Source organism: Taeniopygia guttata, chromosome 4A, assembly GCF_048771995.1.
Source record: "Taeniopygia guttata chromosome 4A, bTaeGut7.mat, whole genome shotgun sequence".
NCBI classification, from domain to species: Eukaryota; Metazoa; Chordata; class Aves; order Passeriformes; family Estrildidae; genus Taeniopygia; species Taeniopygia guttata.
This window is the reverse complement of record NC_133029.1, coordinates 1,761,067-1,780,422: the sequence shown is the minus strand read 5'-3', so window position 1 is coordinate 1,780,422 and position 19,356 is coordinate 1,761,067. Positions and strand designations below refer to the sequence as shown.

Genomic DNA, 19,356 nt, shown 5'->3' with positions numbered 1-19,356 from the left:
TAATGGCACAGCTCTGCTCCCTGCAGTCTCACACAGCAGTTCTGGAGTGACACACAAAGGCAGAGGGTTTTACTTTTGATTCACAGGAAAAGTTGGAGAGCATTCAGAACTCCCAACCTCAGCACTGGGAAGGAAAGGGGAAGGGCAAGGGGAAGGGGAAGGGGAAGGGGAAGGGGAAGGGAAGGGGAAGGGGAAGGGGAAGGGGAAGGGAAAGGGAAGCATTTCCAGTTAGGACAGAAGGAAGCTGCCACCTGAGACTGGCACCTGGGGCTGCATCAGGGTCAGGGATATTTGTCCTTGCTGGGCACTTCCCTGTGCCTCCAGTGGGGAAGAGGAACATGGCAAAAAACCTGCTGGGAAGTGACTGAGGCACTGAGAGAATGAGGGAGGGGCTCAGGGGAAACCATGACTGGAATCAGAATGTCCCAGAATGGTTTGGGCTGGGAGGGACTGAAACAAAGTAAAAAAATAACAAAGTAAAAATCCATTTAAATTTAAGTAAAATGTGCCACTTTAAGATTACTAAATATACTATTTAGTGTAATTAATATGCAGCCCTAAAAAAACTACCCCAACTGTGCCAGGCTGCTCCAAGCCCTGTCCAGCCTGGCCTTGGACACTTCACATCTCTTTGTGCAGCCTGTGCCAGGGTACCACCACCCTCACAGAGGAGAATTTTTCCTAAAATCTACTTCAAACTTACTCCCTGGCAGCTGGAAGCCATTCCCCCTTGTCCTGGCACTATATGCCCTTGTAAAAAGTTTCAAGATGAAAGGTATCTAGGCAAAAAATAATTTAGTTTTTCTCCTGGCTTTCTCAGTTTCTGCTAACCTGAGGTTTTCTGAGGGAGAAGACAGGAATAGAGATTAAATCAGACCTAAGATCTTCCTTCTCTCGCCCCTTAATGAATGCCATAAGACCCAGCCTGCTGGGTCTCTCATTATCAGGTAATCATGCTGGACCTAAAATAACTTTGCTTCTGAAGCTCTATCAGAACCTGACCTTTCCTCAAAACCTTTTAATAAATTGTCACTTTCTTATTAAATTAATCTTGGAAAAAGACCTGGCCAAGGGTGTTGTCTTGATTTTTAAAAGTGTTACATTTTCTTTTATAGTTCTTTTGAAAGTTTTAAAGTTCTTATAAAACTTCTTTAGTTTTCTGATAATGTTTACATATTTCTACTGGAATTCTCACGCACTGCTCATGTAAATAATGATTGTTTTGCATTCTTCTTTGTGGGAGGAGAGAATTGATGAATTGAGAATTGATGGGCTGTTGGTTTGACCAGTGTGGTTGGAGAGGTGGCAATTTCATCCTCCAATCCACTGTCACTTTTAAAATTCTATATTTTGTAAAGTCAGAAATAAAATTAACTATTTTTCTCTTTTGAACTTTAAAAAAAAAATTAAAAAAACTTTTAAAAATCAAAACAAGACAAGGATTTGCCCATGGACTTTTACTTTGGACATCAGCATGGCTGTGCATCCATGAGTACACACACACTGTCCTTCCAGCACTACGGACCAACCAGCATTTTTGTGAACCCTTAGTTTTATTTTCAGCCATGGGCTTCTTTTCTGATCTTTTAGTGCAACTTATTGGGAAATATAGATGCAGGCAAAGTTAATAAAGCCTTGTGGCAGTGTTTTAAACTTCTCTTAGACTGTGAGAGCAAGTGTGTAAAAATCTCCATCTCTTTCCATGCCAGTCTGTAACAGAGGAGCAGTTCCAGAGCTCTGTCACTCCTTTCACATTCTGTTTATGATACATCCAGCCTTTTTTTGCTTTATACTTGCTTGAGCACTTATCTGGCAAACCTGGGGACAGGTTTGTGCTTTTCTCACATGGCAGGAAAGAGAACCAAGCCATGATTATACCAGAAATAAATACCTGAGAGATTTAACCTCTGGCCGAGTACAGGCTCAGGATGGATGGCACTGCATATGCCTATGAGCATCACAAAATAGAGTCTCCTCAGGAAGCTGGCAATACATCAAACTGTAATTCAGAGCTGAGGAGGAATTCCTGGATAATCCTCACAAAAACAGGCACTGAGAGGATTCCCTGCACCTGCCAGTACAGCCCTTCACTGCTGGACACCACCGTGTCACACAGACCTCCACTAAGAGATGCAGCTTATTCTGAATTAATTAATTTTGTCTGACTCATTTCCCTCCGAGCTAACACTGCTTCCTCACTGTCTGACAGCTAAAGAAGCAGTTCCCAGCAGAAATTCATTCCAGCACATGGCATTTATACCTATTCTTTGCGAAAAATCAAACAACAACTAACCAATGTAACAAAAAAATCCCACACAACCCAACAATCCACCTTTTCTAGACGGGAAGGTCTCATGTTCAGGCATTTATCCTTCAGAGGGTAGTTTGGGCTGCAGTTTTGATGTGGAATTGTTCAGAACCGTGGTGGGTCAGCCTTGGCTGAGGAGCAAACTCCCCCCAGCTCCTGGCTCGCCTTCCCCCAGCTGGAGAATGGGGGATCAATGGGAAGAACATGAACAGGGATGTTCAGGGATCCAGACAAGGACAAGGAGATTGCTCCAGGTGCACCCAGTGCAACAGCTCAGCCTGCTGTTCCCGTGCACAGTTTGTAGAGAACTGGTATTTTAACCTGACAAACCCGGAATCACAGTTATATCAGTCTTTGTTATCAGCTTGTCAGCCACCTAATAAATACATCCCATTGTCTCTGTGGGAGTTTTAGTCATTCAGATGGTAATTCCTGCTTCATAGGTATGTTCCACACCAGGTGCCAAATATAATCATCTATAATATTACTGCTGATGTATTTTAACACTTTTCATGTCCCCACACTTGTTTGTGGTTTTATTATGTAGGAAGTGTCTGAATTTAAATTTATATGTTCCATCCATGCAGGACATCTTCCTCATGCAACTTGAAAACATTACTGCACTTCTGAAATGTGACAGCAAGACAAAGAAACAAGGTTTTTTTGAGCAGTCTAAGCTAACATTGAATATTTTTTATCCTGGTCTGTTTGTGAAGTGTCCTATGAGCTTGGTAGTGTACTAGAAGTGATTTTAGAATATTTTTTTTCATCTCAACTTTAGATATTCAGGATGTTTCTCTCCAGCCTGCCAGCCAGCTGCAAATGGCTTTGCAGTTGTCTCCCCCCACTTCCAGATTGGCCTTCTGGGAGGGAACAGGGACTAAGTGAGAACATGGCATGAATAAAAGCTAGACAGGCTCTCCCACATTTTGTATCAGACTCCCAATCTACAAATCTGGACCAGCTCTTTCCCCAGGTACTTCTGGAAGCTTTTCTATCCATGGTGCTGTAAATGTGTAACAAGGAACAATAATTTTAGCTGATTTTTTAAGTTATTTTAGTGAGCACGTATATATATTTTGCGTAAATAATGAGAGATATTTAGAACTGTATCTATAATTTTAAGGTGTTTTTTGAAGAATTGTTTGAGTAATACAAGTGCAATCTTTTTCAGATTTTAAAGAGAAGCAGACTTTAACAAAGGGGGGAAGGGAAAGGCTGTTAGCAGTATCTGCCATTATTGCCAGAATTTTCAGCTGCCAAATCCATAACACTTTAGGTCTGAAGTTTTCTGAAGGACAAAGCAGAGCTCCTATTAATTCCCATCTTAAAAGTCCCATCTCCAAAGTCTTTCTTATTCTTTGATGTGTAAAAACTGAAGCGCATCCAGGATGAGGACTCACCTGTGAAAACATGGCAATTAGTTCTGCACGAAAGCAATCAAGTCAAATTCAAGAAGAGGAACAAGCTCTTCTGTCTCAGCTGCTGTCCCTGAAGATCCTTCCAAAAGGATGATCAATACTGGGAAATATTTAACAGCAAAGGAATACTTTATTTGAAAAATAAAAGAGTGGTCCTCAAACCACTCCAGTTTTGGCCTAAAGGGTTAAAAAGCAAACAGCAGAATAAAACTTTAAAGTGTTAGGTCTGGAAAAAATGGAAATGAGCTGGAATTTGTATTCTGAAGAAGAGCTAAAGTAGAGCAAGAGAAGAAAACAGCTGCTTCAGGAATACAAACACTAAATTTATGAATGCAGGGAGGGCAGTGTGATGGAGCTGTTCAATGTATTGTGTAAAGCACCACAACTGTTGGCTTAGAATATTTAACCAGGAAGGCTAAAATCTTAGACCAGGCTGGACTAAGTTCATCAGTGGGTTGCCTCCCCATTCTTTTGGATTGTTTTTGAATGATTTCTTTTCCTGCTCGTGCTCAAGCCTGCAGAAGCTGTATTGCAGAGGTCCCAGTGGCAGTCCCAGGCAGTGGCCAGTCCCTGGTGACACTGAAGTGACACCTGGCCCAAACCAGGTTTGCTCACAATTGACAGTATTTAATTATGGTACTGCATTCTTACACAGTTCATCTCCTAAATGGCCCCTTCAGAAAGCAACCAAGAGCAGAAATACTAAAGCCTAACTCAGATGAGAAAGCACAGATTTAATTCCAGGAGTGAAACAGATGTACTGTCACCAGGGAAATCCAGTAACAGGGCTGTCAGGGATGCGGGGAGGTACCCACATACTTACCATCAAATTTTAACATCACTTTCTCAGCCTTATTTTTTGCTTTCTGTCTCAAATTTTGTTGCTTTAATCACCCTCAAAATAACAAAAAAAGGTACCCTACACTTAAACTTAGTCCAGGCTGGACTAAATCCATCAGTGGGTTACCTCCCCATTCTTTTTGATTATTTTTTAATTATTTCTTTTCCTACTCATGCTCAAGCCTGAAGAAACTGTATTGCAATAGGCTAATATCAAATTGTCTATTTTTTTATATATAGTCTGCTACTTACCCTCAAAGCAGCAGCAGCAGGTAAAGGAAGAAGGGGAATTTTGCCATTCTGATTATCTGTTGCTGATTATTCTGGTTATCCTGACCCGCTCTGCAAGTCTGTACCAGCGGCAGGGGCCTGAACAGAATTAGAATATATTAGAATTAGAACTAGTAATGAATACAAAAGGCTACTGCAGCCTTCTATCCCTACAAGCATGCGTGTTTTTGAACCACAATTTGCAGCACCGGACCAGAAACAAGACCAGATGAACTTTAACTCCTGCTCAGGAAGAATTTCTGTCCTCAGAGGCAGCACACATGCTGCAGTCAGTGAGTGGGATGTGCATCCCTGGGCAGCCAAAGGGATCCATCCGTGTGTGCCTGGAGGAATCGGTCACTGAGGAGGGCAGAGCGCTCCTGACACAGCAATAACTGGTGCTCTCAGGAGAAAATGCTGTGGGGAAGAAATGTCATTTCTGTGCAGGGAGGCAGTGAGCAAAGCCCTGCTCTCTGGGGCTGCTGCTGCACCCTGAGGAGCTCAGCTCACTGCAGCCTGGCTTGCTGTGTTCCACACGCTGCAGCAAGGGCAGCAGAGCCTTGCTGCTCCTGCCTTCAGGACAGAACAGCCTTAAAGGCAGCCAAGCCTGGAGACACCTCATAAAACCTCTGAACAGTCCAACACGACACCAAAGTGCATCTCCCCCCGAGAATGGAGAAGCAAAGTGTCAGCAGTGAGGGGATGAGCTTGCAGGTGTGTCGTGGTTTGACACAGAAAAAGAATTTTCTCAGAAGGAAGAGGTCAACCAGTCAGGGGTTGCATTTTCATGGGGGCACTGGCATTGTCAAACCATGACAAGGCGACACAAACCCACTTTTTTCCACAGTCACACTAAACAAAGATCCATGGGAATCCTTTGTAAGTGCAGTTATGGGGGTTCTTGGCTCCTTCCATCCTCAGCAGAGATTCATCAATACAAACCATCCTCTTTCTATTGGCTGTGGACAAAAATCTAAAATTAAAACCAATTTTTGTGACTGTTTGCTGAAATAATCAGTTTTATTCTTGTTTACAATTACTCTAGAACATAAAAGAAGCTGATGGGTACATTATCAGTTACACTCTGCTTGCCAGTCTCAGCTATTTATGATGCTAAATTATACAGCCTAAGTATAAAAGCAAAAGTTGACAAAAATCAGGGAACTCATAAACTGGGAAAGCAGAAGAGGTAGGAGGGATAAACTAATGCCATTAGAAGCAATGGCTAGCCTCCTTCAAAAGCATAATTCCATGTGCTATTCAACAATCAATAATCAGTAAATTTTATCCATTTAAATATAGTTTAGCAGGCACTATCCTGTGACAGCTGTTGTCAAGCATACAATTATTTTTTGGTCCTATTGTAAAGATTTTTGGTCATAGGATGAGTCCCAATTTCTAAGAGTATCCTAAATTGCAAAAAACCACTCTGCACGTTTTCATTTGGATTGCAAATGAAGCAAGGTGCTTTCATACCACATCCTACTTCTTCTGTATAAACACTGTCTATAACTACTTATCTTATTATTTTAATTTAAAAGCTAATATTCTAAAATTAATAATATTATTATATTAATAATATTAATTTTATTAATTAATATTAATTAATATGGCAGGTTTTTGTATTTCCCTTGCATGCTCTCAGTTGCAGGTTTTCAGCTGGAATGGCTCAGCCCCACTGCAGGCTTCCCTGATAACAAATTTGTGGCAGCTTGCTGAATAACCCCAGTGCTGCTCAGTCACTCAGAACTGCTCCATCTGTGTGTCCATCCATCCATCCAGAGAGGCAGATGCTCTCTGAGTGCCCCACCCACCTACCCGAGGGATCCACATCCCAAAAACACTCCTCCAAAGGCAGGCAGGTATTGGAAATGCAGGTGAACCCAAGGGGAAGAAATGGTGATGTCTGACTCAATTCAGAAGGCTAAAGGATTTCTTTATTATAACTATGCTAAAATACATTATTATACTATATAAAGGAGGATTTTAAAACTACATACTACTTTCCCTGACTCTCTCACCCAACTGGTGACCCTCTCTGAGAGTCCAGCCCCAGGTGGGTTGGATTGGCCACCAGCTCAAACAATCCTCACCAGAACCCAACCAAGCAACACCCCAGGTAAACAATTCTCCAAACACATTCCACATGGGAAAACAAGGAGCAGAAATAGAAATTGTTTTCTCTTTCATTTCTCTCTGTGCACCTCTATGAAAATGCTGAGAGGCAGAGAAATGTGCTGCCATGGGCAGGTGTTTGCTCACCTGGGCAGGGGCAGCGCTGGCCTCACAGTCAGGGAGAGGGGGACACTGCAAAGGAGGTGCAGCATCAGAAAATGGAATCCCTCACTGCAAGCATTTAACAAAAAGGAATAGAAAGCAAACATTCCAGCCAGGAAGGGGAGCAGGTCAGAGATCAGGCAGATCCCAGGCTGACGAGCTGAGGTTTTCTTCACACCCACAGATCTACCATCTCCATTGGTTTGCCACTGATAGGCATTTAGGCAACTCAATTATTCTATTATTGAAATTAGATAATGAGATAATTATATAAACTTCCTTTCTAAGCTCGTACATGCTCCACTGACACAGGTTGCAGAAATATTCCTGCCAAGAATTTGATTATTAAATGTGAACTTGCTTCAGCAGAGATGCAGAAATGCCCTCCATTCTTTGTCACACATCTGTGCAGCTCTTTTTTAGTTCAGCACAAAGTTGAAGACATGGGATGTGAACCAGCAGCTAATAATCTTCCAAAATATTTGGAATATTGGCTTTAAATATTTATATTGGCTTATAAATATTTCCTTAGAATAAATATTCTCTTTTAACAAGGGATTTTGTTCAAAAAGCTTTACTTTTATTTTCATTCTCATGCTTTACGATGCACAAAAAATCAGTTTTTAATGAAAGATGATAATAATATACTTACAAATCACATAAGCCAAGGGACTGTGTTTAATGAATAACCCTTGGACAAGGCACCAATGCATTTGAGTAGGTAAATTTCCAGTAAGATAAACATTCAAACACTTCAGTATCAAAGCTGCTGCCTTGAGCAGCTTTTCACTGCTGGGACATTTGTGGGAGAGTAATTGCCATTACTCTTTTGCCAAAAATTGCCAGAATGCGATGCTGCTCAGGCAGCAGAATGCTCAGGACCAGGATTCCCTCATCTGTCCCAGGGGAACGTCAGCCAAGTTCACTCCAGTCCAACTGCACTGTGCTGAATCAAAGGGAATGGAAGGATTTCTTCTAAAGAGCAACTATTCAGGCTTATATACATTTTATAACACGGTAAAAATAAATTCAATTATCAGAACTGCTCCAGCACTGAGCCCTTTCCATGGGCTGCAGCTGTTCCCAGACTGCTCCAGCAGTCTGGGGATGCTTTCCCATGGGATTCAGTCCTTCAGGGACAGGCTGCTCACTGTGGGTACCCTACAGGGCCACAGATCCTGCCAGCAAACCTGCTGCACGTGGGATTCCCACAGGGACACGGCTTTTTTCGGGAATGTCCTGCTCAGCTGGGCTGCTCCAGGGGCTGCAGGTGGGTCCCAGCTGGGGACCTCTGCCCCGGAGCCTGGAGCAGCTCCTGCCCCTCGCTGGGCTCTGCAGGGCTGTGTCCCCTCAGCTGCTCCTGGGCACAAACTGCGTCCCACATCAGCCCAGATGTGCTGCCACTGTCCCTGCCGGGCTGAGCTGTGCCCAGAGCATCCCCTTGGCTCTGTCAGCCATGGGGGAACCTTCCAGCAGCTTCCCTGCTTCAGTAGCCTTCTGTATTCATTACTAGTTCTAATTCTAATATATTCTACTTCTGTCCAGCCCCTCCCCACCCAAACCCACCCGTGCACAGGGACACAGGGCCCCAAGGGCCACACCAGCATCATTCCCAGAGCCAGGCAGAGCTGCCAGGAGAGGGGCAGCCAGGCCTGGGCCACCTCAGTCCCCACCTACGGGAAGCCTCTGGCCAAAGGCACAAGATTTGTCCTTCAGAAACTTGCAGAAGGTTTAGATGTCTCTGCATCATGCAAATGCACTCTCTTTCTGACATTGCAATAATCCCCCCATACAGTCCTGACTGCAGGAATATGCTGTTAAAATCACGAGAAGGGAAAAAAAACCCTCCTGTTTAGAGAATATCCTTGATAAAGAAGCAGTGGCCTGGGTGTCAATTAGGCCTGGGGAAATACAGGTTTTTTAATGTAAGACAGAACTGCTGGTTTTAGTCATACAGGTGGATTCATTTATAAATGCTGACCCTGACATATAATTTTCAATAAAAGCTGTGTTTTTCTATCTAATTTCCATCTTTCAGCTGAGACATTAGCATTTCTTATTCAATGTTCTTCCCTCTCAAGCATTACCTCAGATTAATTGGCACTGTATAAAATAAGTTCCTGGGTGCACAATGGTAACCATGGCAGCCTTCATCCTATCTTCACAATGCATTTGCAATTCAGTTCTCAGGAAAACATAATTAGTACGTAGCATAATATATTCTCTCCAAACACATCACCGTGCTAAGAAATACACTAAATCAAAGCAAATGATGCCTACAACCTCCACCCAACTGGGCTCCTGTTGCTGAGCAGTTACATTACAAATGAACGTACTCTTAAATAGTTTTGCTGCCGCATCCTCAACTTGCACAATGTGTTTTTCTCTCCCCGTGTGCCTCTGCTTCCTGGCCAAAGGGTGGCAATCTTCTCCTGACTATCAGCAGACAGGCAGTGGAATTGCATCCCTGCAGGAATAGCAGCATCTCTGTCCAGCCAAGGCAGAGCTCTGCATCATTAACTGCGGTGCTAACTGGGTCCCAGTGCATCAGCAATGACCCCTTCAGCTACAGGAACAGAAATATTCCAGCACAGTTTGGGCTGTTACCCAGCAGCTGTGTGAAAGTACATTCACGTGGATCTCCTTGTGGGGGAAATTAAAAAGCATATGCAGCTTAAAAAGCAAGTGTGTTCTCTGCTCCTTATCACTGATTATCAGGCCCTGCTGAGGGTGCTCCTGGTGTGTTTGTACAGGACAATCACTGCTCTGCAGGCAGCGAGAGGTTTCACAAAGTGCCTCCTGCCCACAAATGCCACCCAGCCCTGTGAGAGTTCTACAGAAGCTGATTGAACTCCTTTGAGAAGTTCCTGTAGCTCCTTTGGGGCTTTGCCAGTTGTGAGGATTGAAATAATCTGGAGCAAACATCTGCAACGAGGCCTTAACAGCACACCCACAGAGCGTGGCAGGGACACAGCAGCACAGGACACGGTGTGCAGCTGTCACTGCTCTAATTAGTGCACCAGCAATCCTGCATTTCATGGCACAAACTGGGAATAATCTCATGGAGAAACAAACTGCCCTTGTGCTGGACCCACTCCCACGGTTACCAAGCACAGCGTGTCCCACACCCAGACATTCAGACAGATTGCCTAAGACACTAAATTATTTCTTATTACATAAGAAATTATGTTTTTCCTGGTGTGTCACAGGGGAAAAGTTACACTTAGAGACCTAGAGAAGAAAACCCGTTTTTAAATGCCACCAACTATTATCTACTAAATTACTGTTAGCTACAAAAAGCAAAATGAGAACCACTTCTGCACAAAACAGGAGCAACAAGAGTAAGGAGGTGTCCAAACCTGTTCAGGATAGTTGGTACTTAGCAAATATGAAAGTAATTTAGTTCTTCATCTGAATACATATTGGTTTGTTTAGTGAGGGGGTAAAAAGGTTGCTTTCATTAAGTCTGGGATATCAGAGTGTCAGATGAAAGCAGGCATTCACTACTCCTTGGTGGAAATTTCAGACAACTGGATTTGGACCACAAATCAACCTAGCAAATATGATACCAAGTATTTGCCTGGTAGTTAACTCCTTTTATCCCAGAATTTTTAGCAATTTTCATATTTACAATATAGATCTTCACTTTATCCCCTGTATGTGTGCATGAGAGGAAATACTTTTGAAACCATACTAAAAACCTCAGAAACGGCTCTAATATTTTTAAATGTTTTTGATAATCCTGTCTGACCTTTCCTTTATGCCAAGGAGATGCTTTGGACACTTTTCTCCTTGTGCCCTGGCAGTGCTGTTACCAGGACAGAATGAACTGACATTTCCAGTGTCTCACTGCCACCCTTGCAGGTGACAGCCTCACGTCCCAGTCTGCCAGGAGAACACATCACAGCCCCATTGCAGACATTTATGACAAAATTCCAGCCACCCACATGCTAATGATGCATGTGCATCTAATTCCACACACTTTGACTTTTAGATATGCCAGGGAATGGAAATAAACATTTCTTTCAAGTAACAGAGCTACAAAACAACTTTTCAGGTAACAATGTCATTGATTTCAATTATATAGAAGCACAGAAGTGCCCTCTGTTAACACTCTAACACTTAAGTAGACACATCACACTTTCCTTTTATGGCCATTATAAAATTTATTTGGCAAAAAAATGGGGACAACTGGTAAAATGACACATTTTATGTGCAAAAGCATGCTAGTGCAGGAAAAGCTATTTATCTTCATACAGGTGATGACATTTATTTCCTGCAATTACATTGGCTAATCTATCATCACAGAAGTGTTACATGACACCAGCTTCACATTTTTCTCAAGATACAGCATTTCATTGCATGTTTTGTCACCTGGTCTCATCATGGCAGCAATTCTAAGAAAAGCTTTCAAGTGGTTCTAATGATTGCTGGGCACACTGCACTCAGCTGTCCTGGGACAGAGGAGAAATGTTAATTAGTGAGTAGAAAAAGCAACAAAACAAGATAAACCAAGGTTGAGGTGGCAGAGGTTGGGAGCAGGATGATCACAAATCCTGCCTGCCACACGTTTCGTGTTCTGTTTCTGTTACATAAACTTGGCTTTGCTTTCTGGAAAACACCCAGGCAAGACTCTCTGTGACTGCAGAACGTTTTGAACCCACCCTGCTAAAACATGGATTACTGAGCCCTCAGAATAAGAGTTTTTATAACCCATCACATGAAAGGTAAATATAGCATGGGGGTGGGGGATAAAATCAGTGACTGGATCTTGAGATGATAATTAGGTACACTCAGCTGTCCCGTGCCAAATGGCTGGGGGAAATCTTACAGGCACGTAAGTAACAGAAATACAAGTCAAATGTCCTCTTATTAGCCTAAGTAATTTAGGCATTAACAGTGTAAAATACTGAAATATTTCAAATGCATTTAAACTGCTGAAAACACATTTTCTTGGTCATTAAATGCTGAACATTAGAGGGTTTTTTTTTCCATTAAGATTATTTAACATTTAGGAAATTATTTGAACATCATTTAATTACTTGAAATCCAGAATCATCACTGGTTTCAGTCATCCTTTCCAGAGAAACCTTCTTCAACTGCCAACACACCAAATATTTACCAACCATGAATGTCTATATATAGTGAATAAAATGTATAGATGTATGCACTAGGAAGCAGTGCTCCTTTCAAAGTCTCTGGGTTTTACCAAAAAGATACATCATGATTTGTTAGAGAAAAATCTCCAGAGGAAAGCTGACAGTGAAGATCCTAAAAAAAAAAAAGCTTCTTCCACTGAAGTGCAGTGGGAAGACAAAACCAGCAGCACTTTTTTTAAACAAAGGAGAAGCTGTTGAAGTTACCACAAGCATTTCTGTGGAATTTCACACCACAGATCCTACACAGAAGCTGCTCTTTTTCTCCAAGCTGAAATGCCAAGTTTCTGGATCAGTATTGCACATCCACAACTTGCAGATGCAATCCCAAGGAATATCAGAATGCAAGGTGCCTCCAGACACTAACTCAGAACCAGGCAATGCAGTTAAAACATCCCAGTGATTTGCAAACCAGCAAGGTTTTATGAACCACTTCAGATCACCTCCAATATTTTTAAAGTACTGTGTGTGTATTTATACAACAAAAGGAAAATGAAATCAGCACGACACCAGCATTAGTCTTTTTGATGTCTGCAGCACACTTATGTCAAGATTTCTGCCATAATATGCCTTAAAACTTTCTGACAATTTGCAGATTCCCTGAACATTCTGAAAGTGTTCAGAAGCACTTATGGTGTTGGCAGTTTTTTTTCTCATTTTGGGAGGAGGGGTGACATTATTCTTAGAATTAGAGATGTATTTTGCAGTAATTTCCCTGGTCTGCAGGTACAAATAGAGGCCTGTGCTTGCTGCCATCCAAACATTAATGAGTTGATCCCTTGTCCAAAGATCTGAAACTAAATACAGTCCATGTATTGCAGGTAGAAACTGAGGTTCCAAGAGTTGTGTTTAAAATACTTACCAAACCTTGCAGTGATTTAAATTCAGATTTCTGGCTATGCTGATGAGCATGAAAATTATGTGAGAGCTTCCAAGTCAGCCTTCAGTCCAAGACTCTTTTCCTGTGCTCATGAGTGTAAAATACTCATTCCTCCTTTTTTGTTAAGCCAGATGCCGTTGGCTTAAGGATAAATGGAATAATGATTATACATAATTATTATATAAATGACAATATTTAATATATAGATGTGCATGCAAACACACATTCAGAGACACAAGTGGTGGCTTCTGCTGCATAAAAAAAATAAGGTTTCCATTAGGAAGAGGCTGGTGACAGTAACTGCCCAAGTGACAACAAAAAGCATGGCAAGAGTTTTGCCACCGAGGTGAGCATGACAAACTCTGACACCCATCACTAGTGACTTTTTTACTGGATCACATTTCACAGTGTGTCTGAGAATCCTCTAATTGCCATCAACAATATTCTGCTAGTAGGTGCTGCAATGGAATATTCTGCTACACACCATTCGGGTCCCTTTCAGCAGACCAGCCAGATCAGTTTAAAATAAGTATATTGAAGGTGCACTGTAAAATGCAGCAATGATTAACTGGGAAATAGTCACTCCAGAACAGTCTTTTCTTTAGACAACCCTGGTTTACAAATGCTGTCATTTCTCACTACAGAGAGGAGCTGTCATTCAGGGGGAGCTGTCACTGCAGTGACACACTGCAACCTGAGCTCCGGGCTAATTGTGCTGATTAGGAAACAAAATATTCATGTCCCATTGGAATGAATGGGAAAATTGTAAGACAAATTCGTGCTTGGTTAAGTTAATAAAGTACCTTGTCTTCTGCTGTGCTCCTGTGGGAAGTGGGAACCCAGAAGTGTGCATCACATGAACTGACTTCAATGCCTTTTCACATGGAACTCTCTGTTCTTTCCAGGGGGATCACTGCAAAGGTTATTTCGAGTTCATACATCCAGTTTCTGGAAATGAGAGAGGGCAATGGATCAAGAACAACAGTGCAGTAGCTAAATACTGAAATGTAGAGCTGTCAATTAAAAATTACAAATAGACCAACAGAAGTGTACAAGTAACTTGGGGGCCCTTTCCTCTCCAGTTTTCTGGAGGTTCCAAAACACTGGACAAAACCAACATTGTTATCAAGAGCAAATACTATGGAAATCTGCCATAAGCACCAGTTTATTTACATTAATTACAGTGTTCAGAATCTTGAGTAAGAACAAACTTAATAAAGACTGGACACATGACTTTCCCTGCCAGGCTAACAATCTCTGTGTAAGAGTTTCTTTTCTGGAGAACTCCTGAGAAACAGAAAGGAGGAGAAAAGCAGCTTACCCTGCTATGCTAAAAGCCACCAGCAAGGGATAATTCCCTCTCTCCTTTCTCATTCACAATGGTGCTCTTGGAAACAGATTTATTTTGTGCTTCCAGTGTCTAATAACAGCTGTCATGCATTTATTTTCCCTCTACCCTGGCACAGTAGGGTAGTAGATGTTATCCTGCTTAACTCTGCGACTCTTTGTGACATAAAAACTCACCCACCACGACATTCCCTAATGCTGTACCAGACCTGGGGCTCCAGGGCTCTTCCCAGTGCTCACTGCCCTGGATTTCACTCCCCCAGTGCCAAGGGGCACAAGTCACCACAGGGAAATTGCTCACAATCACAGAAAGCCCAGCAAATAGGAAATGCCCCATTTTAATGGCCAGGCTGGCAGAGCTTTGCCTTCAGACAGCAGCATTTAAAGCTGCATTGCTCTGTTGTTTCATTCCCCACATTAGGGACATTTTTCAGGCACTCCCAGAGTCCATTTCAGTTCAACAGGACATTGGATTTAAACCAACATTTCCAAGTCCCATTCCCACAGAACTGCCCTCACCTTCTGCTCACATCTCTACTGATTTCCTGTGGCTTTGTCAGAATTTCTGATTCAACCATGGCTGCTCACACAGACCCCAGATGAGCTCAGACATGAGTTTCTTAGGACAGTTCTTCAGCATTATTGAGCTCCAAGATTTCACCTTTTTCTCAAATGGATTTGACTGGGGAGGGTGTGTGGAAATGGGAGTGATACTAAAATCATAATGGGCTTGTCCACAATTCCTATTTCTGTCTAGAATCAAAGAAGGCTCATTTTATAAAACTTTCTCAGTGTCTGGTCCTTTTCAAACACAGATGCCACACACAGCTAGAAATCTTTATTTGTTCATAGTAAAAGATTGTTAAACATAAAATAATCAGACATTTCTAGCAGTCATTTCTTCTTCTCCCTAAATACCCTTGAAGACAGAGTTTAAAAAGTCAAACTCTTACTATATACTTGACTTACCTTGCAAAGTTCCTTATGGTTCTCAGGAATTTCCCTTTTCATGTCCAAATCATCACATGTTTGTAACTTGGTACAGTGGACCGGTTTAGAATTCAATTTAAAAGTGAAAAAAAAGGGGAGAAAGAAACGTGGGGCGATGGAGCTAAAAAAGGATATTTAGAAAACAGAGTAAATATTGATCACAAATAGTTTAGTTCATATTTTCTTATGGGTGAGCAATAAACTGAAAAAAAAAAAAGTTGAAAAGCTTATTTCAGCCATATTTTCTATGATCTGCAGTTGTTATGTCACACAAAGTGGTAGTTGAAAGACGTTATACTTGTATTAAAAATGAAAAGCTTATGTCTCTCTTATTTAGGCAAACCCCCCATGGTTCAGCAGGCATAAAAATATTTGTTTATTCAATCTTGTTAGCTATTCTGTAAGTTTTTATAACCTTCTAAAGTATGAAGCAGCACACTGTGTAACAGCTTCTGCAGTTTTCCCTGAAAATCCTTCCCAAACAGCAGCTTAAGCTCTTTAAACACTTGTCCAACATCCTCTGCATGCATTGACTCCATGGAATGCCTTCCAATAATAAGAAAAATAACAGCATGGTGTTTTATTTTTCATTTTCCCTGAGCTCTAAGTTGTATTTACAAGATAATGATCACTTCATGAGCAATTAACCCATCACATGCTTAAGACAGAAGTTGTTTATTCTGCACTTTTATAGCCAAAACAGAAAGGGTGGGTTTGTTTTGGCAATTGCAAGCTGATTACTTTTGGTATTAATATGAAAATCTTAAATCAGTGGGACTACCCTGAATATTCCTAAAGACAGCAGCCACAGAGGAGCATGTCAGCCTTTTCTTTCATTAACAAAATGAAATAAAGCAAGGAAACAAGCTGGAGTGAGCGTATCATAAATATTTTTTGACAGAGGAGACACTCTTCATGCATTATTCCCCTGCTCACACAAACTGGCTGATAGGCACCAAGTGGGCGAGCAGGAGGATGCCTGCTCCGATTCCTCTTTGATTCTCAGATTATTTTGCTCTTACTGGAGCAGCTGAGATGAACCCACAGGATTCTCTGTCTGCTCCCCAAATGAAAGCCTGTCTCTCCCTGAGCTTTCTCCAGGACAGAGTGAGCAATCAGGCTCTGGCTGTGGGCAGAGCTTTGTGCCCAGGGGCAGCACTGGCAGCCAGGCTGGTTTATTAAAAAAATACGGATATTGATCTAGTACTGATATCCAACTGGGACGGACAAAAACCCTCTAACAGTTTAAAGTTAGAAAATCTGTATTTATTGTGTGTGGGATCGCTCCCAAATCCACACCGCAGCTTCCAGGTGATTACAGAGCCCTTTTATCCATACAAGTATTGAATACCCAAAATACAAATGCATATTCATCATTTTGGTACATCCCATTCCTCACTTCGTATGCCAATCACTCCCAAAGCCATTCAGCATGTGAGGTTTGTCCCTTGAAATGGGTCGGTGTCCCTTCCATGGGGAGGGGTCCCAAAATGAGGAAGTCAATGAAATCTTCCTCCTTCTGACCTTTCTACCTTTTCAATGCCAATCTGACAAATGAACTCTTGGTAGAACTCCCATTCCTTGTCTTCAGTTGGTTTTGGAACAGAGGAGGCCACAATTGTCTTATGTTCCTAAAAGCTCTTTGTCAGTTTGTGTATTCTTCATTATAAACCAGCTAACTAAACCTTGTGCTGACAAGCAATCAATTATTAGTTAACTACTAACTCCTAACTTCATCAAGGTCTACTCATTTATTTTAATTAACTCTAGTAAGGCTTATTTCTAACTAAAATCTTAGCTCCTCTAAAATCTCTAAATTCCTTAAAATTTACGTTTCCAGGCACAGCAGCACAGCCCAGGGCTCCACCTCAGCTAAACCAGCACAGGAATTTGGGGTAGATATAATCCAGCCTTTAGAGGCCATGTTTGAAAATAAACCATTTGGAGGAGTTCCTCATCTACCTGTAGAACAACAGACAGCAGCCCAAAAGACATTTAAAAATAAGACAGGGACCTTCCAAATTGGGAACATCTCAATATTGGGATGGTCCACAATTCATTTCTCAAACCAAAATACTGACCTAAAGCCACGTTTTTTGAAAAATAACTATGTTTCAGGGTGACACAAAACTTTGGGATTTGGTTTTTCTGCAGTTATTGTAATCATAGCTCCCAGTCAAATTGAAGAGCACGAGCTAATTGAGCTCAGAAGGAAATATATTCAGCTCAGCTCCTGTTGAAGCATTGCCTCCTTCTTCATGCTGACTTCTATTTAAACATGTAGAAACGACTCTTATAAAAAAAAGAAAAGTGAGTTTGAAACCATTTGGGATCGGCGGGATCAAAAAACAGCCACTACTTCTTAAAAAGAATTGGTCAGAGGAGAACTAAATCAAGGGGAAAGCAGCAGGGCTAAGATCTGGGTGAGAAATAAGAATACTGATCAAATCTGTGGCATTGCTTTAGTCACTGCTCAGACACTTTAGGCAAGAAAGAGATTTGGGAAGTAGATTGTCAACCAATATCACCTCAGACAGCTCCAGTGCAGCCGATTTCACAGGTTTATAGCAGCTTTTGAGCCAGAGAATGAAGGATTTTCATAAATCCTTTAAGTTCCAGAAGTGAGAGGAAGGTGATGCAGCTCAGGCTGGCAGGGAGCACAGAAACCATCCTCAGTACAGGGAGAAGCACAAACACACACAGAACAGAACACCCCAAAAACTCCAACAGCTGCAGAAACAAGCTAGCAACCATCCAACTCAAAGCAGAGAGCTCCCTTCAGCCTCCCAGTTCTCTGGTTTAATTATTGCCCATCCTCTCTCCAGGCTGCCTCTTCATGTGAAAGCTTTTTAAACCTGCAAAACTGAAATGCACAGAGACTTCATATTTACTGCTGCTAAACTCCTCTTCAGATCTTTCTGGAAGAAAGTGTTTAGAAAAAGAGATCATTGTTTTTTCATGAGGAAATCAAACTAACATGCAATCTATGTTCTCACACAGCCTTTCTTGTCTCCTCCACTCTCTCAGAGAACTTTTAAGTCTGAAAAGCCAGTCAGACTCACGTTGTAAGGATTAGTTCTAAAAAGAGAGCACCATAAACTCAGAAATGAAAAAAACCTCATTTCCACTGTCCTTGAAAAGAACAGAGAACTACAGAACTATTTTTGCCCACAAAGCCTAAAAAAGGGGGAAAAGTTGGAAAAAAAAGAGGATGAAATAATTTAAAATCAAATAGATATTTCCATGTAGAAAAAATATACTGAAATAATTCCAAACAGGAACAAAGAAGATGCTCATCTCTTCTTGACTCCCATAGTTTTAAAATCCATGTCTTACTCTGACAATTCATGCTGACTTCTGGCACAAAGGATTCCAACCAACTGATAAAAAATCTTGGTGAAAAAAACTTAATATTTCGAATTCAGATTAACAAACATATCACATTGAAGCTTTTTTCAAAGATGATACAACGGTAGGCTATTTAATAAAGTTGTCATTGTTTTCTTTCCTGAATTCTCCATTCCAAATGTTCCATTTTAGTTACTTTGATGCATTTTATATTCACAATGGGCAGTTTGAATACAAGAAGAGAACAGAAATGGTGAAGGATGTGCCTAATATATCAATTAAAAAACAATTCCTGACATGAAAGTTCTTTTTTGTAAAGTTGCAAATCCCAAGGAAAGTCTGAATAAACTCTGCTCCTGAGGCAAGTTTACTACCATAAATTATTAGTGCACTTATCTGCTAATTTGTCACATATCTTTTTTTTCCTCACATTTTTCTACAAAATTAGGGTAAAAAATAAATACTCAGCTGGAGGCTCTGAGTCCTTAAACAATATTCGGTGCCGCAGCTACATTTTAA

At 41.4% G+C, this 19,356-nt stretch overlaps 1 long non-coding RNA gene across 1 annotated transcript; it reads right to left on the bottom strand.

Moving 5' to 3' along the window:
- Positions 1–11,257: 11,257 nt before the first annotated feature.
- LOC115495205 (uncharacterized) lies at positions 11,258–16,563 on the bottom strand. The gene is made up of 3 exons (XR_012055918.1): positions 15,469–16,563; positions 13,956–14,100; positions 11,258–13,293 (listed from the first exon to the last, which is right to left on the bottom strand). It is a non-coding gene; the product is annotated as an uncharacterized lncRNA (long non-coding RNA).
- Between the last annotated feature and the right edge of the window lie 2,793 nt (positions 16,564–19,356).